General features: G+C 37.7%; 1 long non-coding RNA gene across 1 annotated transcript; it reads left to right on the forward strand.

Moving 5' to 3' along the window:
* Positions 1-7,753: 7,753 nt before the first annotated feature.
* On the forward strand, positions 7,754-8,829 carry LOC142657303 (uncharacterized). Its single transcript, XR_012849888.1, has 3 exons — positions 7,754-7,885; positions 8,100-8,207; positions 8,701-8,829. It is a non-coding gene; the product is annotated as an uncharacterized LOC142657303 (long non-coding RNA).
* Positions 8,830-10,817: the final 1,988 nt, after the last annotated feature.

Consider the following 10,817-nt stretch of genomic DNA (forward strand, 5'->3'; position numbering starts at 1 on the left):
TGGTGTTTTTTTCTCCAATTACCCCTTGTAAAAATAAAACATTTAGAGCTAAAACAGCATTGTTTTGGGAAAAATGTAATTTGTCATTTTCACTGCCTAATTCTAATAAAATCTATGAAACAGCTGTGGGCTCAAACTATTCACTACCCCCCTAAGTGAATGCGTTGAGGGTTTTATTTTCCAAAATGGAGTCACTTCTCAAGAGGTTTTTACGGTACTGGTACCTAAGGAACTCTGCAAATACGACTTGCCACCTTTAAACAAAACCAGCAAAATCTGCATGCCAAACGGTGCTCCTGCCATTCTGAGCCCTACCGTGTGTCCAAACAGCAGTTTATGACAACATATGGGGTATTATCGTACTTGAGAGAACTTGATTTACAAATGTTGGTGTTCTTTTTCTCTTTTTTTCTCTTTTCTCTTTCTGAAACTACTTTTTGTGTGAAAAATGTTTAGATTTTAATTTCTATGACCTAATTTCAATAAATTCAGCAGAACACCTGTAGTGTTAAAATGCTCACTATACCCATAGATTAATTCCTTGGGAGTGTTGTCCCGAAATGGCGTCTTTTTGGGGATGTTTCCTATGTTTTGGCACCACAAGACCTCTTCAAACATGACAGGGTGCCTAAAATATATTGTAATAAAAAGGAGGCCCCAAAAACCTAGTAGGTGTTCCTGAGGCCTGTGCTTCAGTCCACCAGGGCCACATGTGGGACATTTTTAAAAGCTGCAGAATCTGAACAATAAATATTGAGCTGAGTTTCGCTGCTAAAACCTTCTGTGTTACAGAAATAAAATGGATTATAATGGAATTTCTTAAAAAAATAAAAAATAAATATATATATATATATTTGTAAATTTCACCTCCAAAATGTTAACTAGTAACTATTTTGTGTTGTATTACTATCTGTCTTACAAGCAGATACACTCAAATTTAGAAAAATCTAAAATTTTCAAAAATGTCTCTAAATGTAGGTGTTTTTCACAAATAAACACTAAAGGTATTGACCAAATTTTACTACTAACATAAAGTACAATGTGTCACGAGAAAAAATTCTCAGAATCGCTTGGATAAAAGAATAGCATTCCAAAGTTATTACCAGCTAAAGTGACACAGGTCAGATTTGAAAAATGGTGTCTGAGCCTTAAGGCCCAAACTAGGCTGCATCATTAAGGGGTTAAAGTGGTTTTACATCTTATAAAGTGGGGGGAATACAATTAGGATTTGTCATCACTTTCTGATCGTGGAGTTCTGACTGCCATGACTACTTGATGTTTAGTAAAGCCAATCCCTGTCTTTACAGTTTACCAAATGTGCCATCAATGGTCTTAGAAATGACCCAGATGAAGAGACTATGAAGGAATTCTTCGGTTCTCTTGACTATAAATGCAGCAGAGATTGTGGTATCCATAAAAATATAATGCAGCCATTTTTAATGAATACATATGGATGTTGGCCTTCTACCCTCTCTGGGAGGCTTATGATATGTATAATTTACGCTGCATTCGTTCACATCAGGTATGACCATCTTGTCTCAGGATGTCTAGATCGATTCTTACCACCTCTATTACCTTTCCAGGACATGGTACATGAAGTAATGGCTGCCCACAGCTGTTCTGATGCCTATTACAAGCTGGTAGGGGAATTGTGAAGCAGTATGTATTCAGGATTGTAAGGAGTAAGAGGGCTGAGCACAGGAGATGCAGCATGTAGCGTGTTCTTACTGGTGCAGAGTCACATCCTCTAATGGGGGTCTTTAGGGTTTATTAAAATTCAAAACTAAAATTATATATTTTAAGATAATATAAATGATTTCCCCCATGTCACACAGACAGAAATGATCATTTATCCCCTATAAAGAATTCATCAGAGAACGTTCCCATTAAAAACTTAAATTTTATTATTTCCAATAAAAAAATACTCTATACAGTAAAGCAATTGATGAAAACACCCGGAAAAATTACAGATCACACTAAACTTTTCTAGAGGTACAAATCATACAATATCATCAAATTCATATTCCCAATGGTAAAGCCATACTGATATATGTAAATTATGGGTGTGGTCATAAAAGCAGCTCAAACCGGTTATAGCTATTGTGATGTCACAGAGCTTGGGTATACACAATGATGTTGGTCACAGAGCTGTCACTATCAGTTGGATGTGACCGGTAAGTTGTCTATCAATGCTACATCTGTACTTCACATTAATTAATTTGTTTTATTAGGAACATTGAATTATTCCATCTCAAGAAGATATTGTGTGATAGTGGTAGTAATATGGTATTAGTATTAGTGTGCAATTAAATTGCTCATGTATCTTAGATTTGCAGGGTAAGTGGCCAAAATTTGAGCTCCCTTATTATCATTATGTCTACCACTTGTAAAAGAGAAATTTCCATATGCTCATATTAGAGGACTGTATATTAGGGGACTATAATTCCTTATATTATTTAGGTTCACCAGAAATAATTACAATTTAATTCAATTCTGAATTTTGATCAATTGATATAAAAATTATTAGTGGGGAATTGATACTGGTCTGGGGCTACTTATCATGGTTTGGGCTAGGCCCTTTATTTCCAGTGAATGGTAATGTAAAGACTACTTAGACCATTGCATGCTTCCGACTTTGTGGGACTAGTTTGGTAAAGACCCTTCCCTGTTTCTGTATGACGTTGCCCCTTTGCACAAAGCAAGGTCCATAAAGACATGGAGTGATAAGTTTGGTGTGGAGGAACTTGACACTCTGCACAGAGCCCTGACCCCAACATCAGAGCCTGAACTCACAAATGCTCTTTTAATTAAATGGGCAAAAATTCCAACAAACACGCTACAAAATCTTGTGGAAAGCCTTGTCAGAAGAAGTTATAGCCACAAAAGGGGGCCCAACTTCATATTAACATCCATGGCTTTGTAATGGGAAGTACCACAAGCTTATAATGGTGTAAAGAGTCAGCTGTCCACATAGTGTATTTTGGGCTTATGTATTGTGATGTGACTACTATTAAAAATAATGATAAATCCATATTGAAATATGCAAATTAAGGGTGAGGTCATAAAAGCAGCTCACCCCGGGTATAGCTATTGTGATGTCACCGAGCGTGGGTGTATACTATGGTGCTGGCCACAGAGCTGTCACTCATCAGTTGGATGTGACCGGTAAGTACTCTATCAGCGCTACGTCTCTAGATGAGTCTCACCTATCAGTTTCTTTATGAATATTTTATTCTTAGGCATAATTCTGCTGTGTCTGCCATTTAAAGTTTAGTTTATATTTGGAATAGTTATACTAATATACTAAGAAGTTGCTAAGTGGCAATATGGCGGCCTGTGACTTCTGCTCCAGAGACAGAATGCAGCTTGCAGACAAAAATTGCCATCTGTATTCTGCTGGTAAATTGATAAAGCAACCTCAAAGAAAGGGAATGTGAATGTCCTGCAGCCCTGAGAACTTATTATTGGAACCCTTCAGTTTATAACAGGAGTAATTCACGTAATAAATATTTACTAGGGAATTACTAATTATGTATTTGAGGTTTTCTATTTGTGTAAAATACACAATTATTATTATTATTAATAATAATAATAATAATAATTACTAATATAAAAATGTTAGGGAAGTGATTTCTTAAGAACAGCCCTGACCCCGTAATCCTGTATCCTCAAAAGCAATTGTCATTTTTCATTAATATATATATATATATATATATATATATATATATATATATATATATAACATGTAATAATGTCTATAACAAATTACAGAGGTTCTAAATTATAGTTAGTATCTCATATAAAAATTACATAAACCCCGGAAATGTCATACCGTATGGTCAATTCAACAACCAATACATTGTTCCAAAATCCAAACCCCAAGCAATGTCATTCACAGGGGGTCCAAACCCCAAGACCCCAAGCAATGTGATCTTCAAACACTTCTGATTGTCCAGTTCCTGTACTTGGAATACCCCTTTTATAACTAATTTCTCCAGCTAGTTTTCTTTAAGTTTTCCCTAACTATTTCTTTTTCTGGTCATTCTAGATCTTGCTGTTGGATTGACACTGTTGGATTACTGTGTTGCTTTTATGGTCAGCGATTTGTCCTATTTTCAGAGAACTAGAGGCGATTAGTTAAATTCAATCTTTACTGTCGCCTGGTTTTCTACCACGGACATTGGTGCAGTTTTGCACCCGGGTTATTAACCAACCATGCCCTTTTGGAAAAAATCAAAAAAATATCATGTCTCTCAGATTCCTGATAAAGGAAATCTGATGAAAGAGATACCAACTATGGAGGAGCCTAACATCTCGCTCCAGAAGTTTTCCAACATCAAAGATATGCCAGCCGAAAAATGCAGCGATCCAAGTCACAGCAAACCTTGTCACATTGGCTCAAAGAACGCCAAGAAGAGCGCAATTAGGAGCTTTGGCAGCAGCGCTGTGATTGGCGCTAAAGAACTGGATCGCTGTTTCCCAAATAGACGGCTGAGATTATACGTTGCCACCTGGAATATGGAGGGAAAGGTGAGAAGTAATATACAATATCTATTGTGAACCATGAGTGTATCTGATCTAAGGCTATGTTCACACAGAGTGTTTTGCCAAGTTTTTTGACGTGGAAACCGCGTCGCAAAACTCGGCAAAAACGGCCCGAAAATGCCTCCCATTGATTTCAATGGGAGGTGTCGGCGTCGTTTTCCCGCGAGCAGTAAAACTTCCTCGCGGTAAAAAGAAGCGACATGCCCTATCTTCGGGCGCTTCCGCCTCTGACCTCCCATTGACTTCAATAGGAGGCAGAGATAGCGTATTTCGCTGTGTTTTATGCCCGCGGCGCTCAATGGCCGCGGGCGAAAAACGCCGCGAAAAACTCTGTGAAAATCGGCGTGCAGGGATAGGAAAATCTGCCTAAAACTTCCAAACTGAATTTTGAGGCAGATATTCCTCCTGCAAAATACTCCGTGTGAACATAGCCTAAAGTTGGATAAATTTGTAGTTGGATATGAGATAGACATATTATGTACTACCCTAGGCCCAAATTTTCTAAACATTTGGGCCAATCAATGTTGCTGCACACACTGCAAACTGTCAAACTAATAATCTATGTCTTTGGAATGGTAATGCCTCTGATCCTAAGACTGCAGCACTGGCCATAGTCTATAAAGACTAAAATCCAATTCGATCAGATATAATTTTTTGTATGTGATATAGAAGATGTCAGTTTGGTTGGTGCTCTGTGTATACATTATTAATATCTTCATATTTTGAGCAGGAGTTCCCACAAAATCTAGAGGATCTGCTGTTGCCATCAGATGACACCAAAGACATTTACGTAATTGGCGTTCAGGAAGGATGTCCAAACAGGTAAGTCTTCTTAGGTTGTCTTACAACAGTCTTTGTCTGCAGATGGACTACAGGTCGGCTGATTGAAATTCTCTCTTGACCTACTACTTATTGTAAGATCACTCCTAAATTTTCCTATTTAACCCCAGAGGTTATAATATTGATTATTTAATAAATGAGTTCAATATTTTAATCTGGAGTAATTTATTAATATGTAAACTTGAAATTGTGTCTTCTTGTAGATGGGAATGGGAGATAAAATTACAGGAGACGCTTGGTCCACACTACGTGCTATACCATTCATCCGGGCTCGGAGTCCTGTATCTCACCATCTTTATTCGACGGGAACTGATCTGGTTCTGCTCAGGTAAGATTCACTTTCTTACATTTACATAATAAGTCCTAATTGAAGTCATTAGTTTGAACTTATTATTTAGTCATTAGAACTAGACGTCTGCAATCTCGACTCTCAGATTCTTCACTGTGGAGTATTGGAGATCTGATAGTTTACTCCACAGTTACAAAGTGTGAAATGGTGTTGTAGTAATATTTCCAGCGTTTAATAGGAAACTATCTCTGTTTCATTGTTGCATGTTGTACTATTAACCACTAACCCTTCTTCTTGTGTTTCATTTCTTATACAGAGGTAGAGCACACCCATGTAACAACCAGGCTATTCCACCATGTCAAAACTAAAGGAGCCTTGGGTGTTGCCTTCACCGTCTTTGGGACATCATTCCTGTTTATTAATTCCCATATGAGATGTAAGTATGTCTGTTTTTAATATATGACTATGTACAGTGTTATTGTGTATAAAAGTGCTGCTGTTTAATAATAATAAGCTGGAATATATGAGATGACATGAAAAGATTTGTACTATTGATGTTTTGGTGTAAAATTAAAAGTTCTTCCTCATTTGGTCAAACTTCTTCTAATCCATCAAACTTATTCTATATAATGAGAGAATAATAGTGGAAGGATAAACGGCCTAATGTCCTCTACAGACTGCTATAGAAATACATTATCCTCTGTCATGAAAATGAATGTGTCTTAGATTTACAGTAACAGAAATATCAGTGTGTCTGGTGTACAGAGTGCGGACCCAGATCATGGAACTCCACCAGTCTCATCATCTAAAATGTCAATAGAAATCCAATTAATATAAATACTATTTGTAAAAAATTGATTGTTGAGGGAACATTCAGAATACACAGCCCAAGAAGTAGATATGATACCTAGATAATATAAGATAAAGAAACCTATTGTCAAAGAAAACTTAAATATGGTGGTTGTCCTAAATTCCAGGAGGTCACATTTACTGATATGTATATTTTTGTTGGCAGTTGGGGCAGTCTACAAGAGGATCCAGGACTATAAAACTATCACTGAGGGTCTCCGTCTGCCTCAAATTATTCCGGAAAGAATAAACTCCAATGCCTGTGAGTATTACTTATGTGGTTGAACCTATCGATTCCTTTATCTCTCTATTTATCTCCATTGACTCTAATGCAGTCACGTGGTCTAATTGTGTCCTGTGTTTATCTCATTCTACAGTGGACGTCACCAGCCGCTTTGATCGAGTTTTTTGGTTTGGGGACCTCAATTTTCAACTGAAAGAGGACAGAAAAAACGTGGAATCGCTTCTGAAGCGCATTAAAGGAAAAGATATGTCCAGTCTCCTCAAACATGACCATCTGAATGAAGCCAAGAACAACGGTACATTTACTAGTAGACAGATCTCTATCACTCCTCAGCCTGTATTATTACCACATACACCTTGACAGATCAATACAAATCACTGTCATGATGGTTCATATGTTCTCCACATTCTTATATAGTCCTACATCTCTTGCACATGTTTTTAATACTGACATGTTTTTTTTTCTTTTAACTTAAGGGTCCATATTTGTAGGGTTTAAGGAGCACACCATTGAATTCCTTCCTACATATAAGTTCGACATTGGCACAGACACCTACGATACATCAGAAAAGCAGAGAGTCCCATCATATACGGTAAGATATCTTATTTCCAGGTCTACAGTGCTAAAGAAAGAATACATTTCATGAATAGATTTTCATATAATAAATCCCCTCGCCCAAGGTAATAAATTGTTATTATAGATGGAGGAATAATTCTTAAGAACAAAGCATCCAGTCCATTTTACTTGTAGTGAGTTTGTCATCGTCTCCCAGTGTAATATGTCTTCGCCTAGCATGGCTCAAAGATACTTATTTCATTAAATCTGTGTGACCAAGTCAAACCTTAAATGCAAGAAAGTCTTAAAATTTATATTTCTTAAAGAAAATAGGCAGAAATGTTCAGTCTATGATGCTATGAGGTTTATAAATAAATTATAATATGATTGCACTGATGATATTTGTTATTTTTATAACCTCTACAGGACAGGGTGTTGTTTAAAAGCCAATATGAGGGAGATGTGCGAGTCCTGAAATACGACTCTTGCCCTGTTTTGAAGACCTCAGACCACCGACCCGTTTTTGGTATCTTTGAAGTAAAGCTCAGACCTGGTTCAGATAAGTAAGTCATGATTTCCTCCATGTTGTTGGTATGATCCTTTCAGTAGCCGCCATTACTACATGGGCCTTATAGCCAGAGCTCACACTTTGGGGCAGGTGGCTGTATACCTGGGTGACAGTACTGAAGTAATCTAGGATGTGAAACAAAACAATTATTTTTGTGGTTACCTGCTAACATTATCATATGTCTTACATCAATGTATTTCTCATTCCAGCATCCCATTGGCTGGTGGACGCTTTGACCGCAAGATCTATTTGAAGGGCATTAGGAGGTTAGGACAAAAAAAGTAGCTGCGTCTGTTCATGTCCTTACAGCACATAAGGTGAGAGCATTGTACTTGTCTATTATGTTTGCTGTGAGAATGTTCTTCCATCTCTTAAGTCTTCCTCTGTATCAGTAATTTATTTTATCAACCAACATAAAGAAATTGTAAATAAGTCATTCTATCTTCTAGTTCAATTTTCTTGTATTCAGATATTTATTTAATTTCTAAATGAAGGTTTTGGGTATTAGAAGAAAACTTTAAGCATGTATGTAGTATAATAGATTGGTGGGAATTCATTAAGACTGACGTTTCATACACCGGTCTTAATATTTAAAAACTTGGAGTAAAATGTGCCTAATTTATTAAAAGGCCCACACCTTAATAACTAATAATCCATGTTATTATGATAAATGTGTCGGCCGCTGGTGGTTCTGCTGCTTCAGCTACTCTCTGTCCACTTTTTTAGAAAAGTGCCGTAAGCGGCAGAAACTACATGATTAGATACAAGGAAAATTGTTATTGATGTAAGACATTACTTGGCATCTTGCAGGACTCCTAAGGAACATTTACCATCTTAGGTGCATAAAACAATGATTCCACCTTTGTGAACATCAGAAAGTTCCTGTAACATCCTGAACAGCGCAGCTTTAGATCAAAGCCATTGCTTGGATCAACCATTATCAAGGTTTGTAGCGTAACCCCTAGGATCAAATAGGAAAATCCACAATAAAACCTCTTCTAGATTTTGTGACTGCCAAGAAACACACATTAGTACAGCATTAATAGCAAATATTTCTCTTGCAGCATAAACATCAATTCCGCAGTATATCTGGCGAGAACTGCGCTCCCTGTGACCGGAGGAGCCGCCCTCGTTGCTGATAGAAAGGTAAGTTCCTCTAGATATGTCCCCTCTATATTTGGTAAGCAGCCTGAATAATGAATATCTAATAGGATTGTGTGCTTCTCCCCCCAGAACAAGTCAGCAGATACAAACAGACCATCAACATCAATGCCAATAACAACCGAGGGCAGAACCCGCCATCTTACAAGTATTCCAATGGCGAGACTTAAAATTTTCTACATCTGTCACAGAAGAGACATCAGTGTGGTTACCGGTGCATCAATGTTACCCAGAAGACCAGGCCCAGAACAGGAGAACATGTCATCTCTTCCTGTGTCTCTGGAATACAGATTTCCCACCACTTACTGATACTACATTATATACTGTGACATCTTCCATTGTTTTTGCTGGATCTTGTATAACATCATCTTTACCATTATATATTTTGATCCACAAAAACCTTAAATAAATCTTTAACATCAATCCATAAGTGTGACTGGTATTTATTAGTGTGTTCAGTGCCTGGCTACAACTTACCACAGTGTATACAATTCACTTATCCGACCCTTCACAGCGCTATTTGTGTGACATCGCGTTTAATCCAGTGGTAGGTGACAGGACATTGTATCATATGTACACAATACAGAGGGTATGGAACGTGCCGCCATATGTACTGGATTAGATCCTGTGTTGGACAAAAAGTGACAGGAGATGTAAAATATTGATATATTTGATAGTTGTTTAAATTTCAGTTCCATAAAATGTAATGTTGGGCTCTCTTTACAAGCGGAGACAATCACATTAAGCAGGGAAGCCGCTAGGGTGACACAATCCCCACAGATCTCAGATTGGACAAACGGGCAGGATGAGAGCTGCCAGTTGAGATTGCCAGTTAGGGCAGAAGTTACAAAGTGACTGATCAACCAAAAATACTTTGTATTGCTAGCCTGAATGGCGTATCGCTAGCTCAGCATTTCATATGAGAACAAAGACCCTCTGCAGCACAAGTTTAAGTTGAGACTGAACCATAGCAAACACATTGTCCCATTCTCACAAGTTAAATCAGAAACCGCCAAGTATAGAGCCTATTTATTAGTGAAACCGTCAAGCTTATGTACTAAATATTATAACCGTGAAGACTGTGCCTCTGTTGGAGTAAAGTTCTGTTCAGCATCTTATACCTGTGTCGTCTGAAGTTCTTGCTGTGCAATTTCCTCTGCGGGGCAGTAACCATCCTAAACCCCCTCCCACCTGTTACATTTGTCCATACTAAAGTCCATTACTCCATTGAAGTCGCCAATTAGTAGCAGTGGATAATCTGCAAGGGCTTTTTATCAATAAACTCCTGTACCACACCCAAGACATAAGAATTAAAGGGTGGCGGTAAATAAATTGAGACAATGATACATTGAAGATTTTGTATTGTACAGTCCAGGAGCACAAACTTTCCTTATTTTTCTTCCCAATATGTATGGCAGGTTAATTTGCAGTTAGGGTATGTTCACATGCAAACTCAAAAACGTCTGAAGATACGGAGCTGTTTTCAAGGGAAAACAGCTCCTGATTTTCAAACGTTTTTTAAGCCACTTGCAATTTTCGCTGCGTTTTTCGCTGCGTTTTTTACGCCCGTATTTGGAACTGTTTTCAATAGAGTCTATGTAAATGGCTCCAAAAACGTCCCAAGAAGTGACCTGCGCTTCTTTTTCGCTGCCATTTTTCAAAAAAACGGCCCGTCGAAAGAGAACGCCGTTTTTCCTATTGAAATAAATGGGCAGATGTTTGAAGAAGAGGACTTACTCCTAAAGCGAAGCAGGGATGAGTTAAAG

The sequence above is a fragment of the Rhinoderma darwinii genome, chromosome 7 (genome assembly GCF_050947455.1).
Source record: "Rhinoderma darwinii isolate aRhiDar2 chromosome 7, aRhiDar2.hap1, whole genome shotgun sequence".
Classification (NCBI taxonomy): Eukaryota; Metazoa; Chordata; class Amphibia; order Anura; family Rhinodermatidae; genus Rhinoderma; species Rhinoderma darwinii.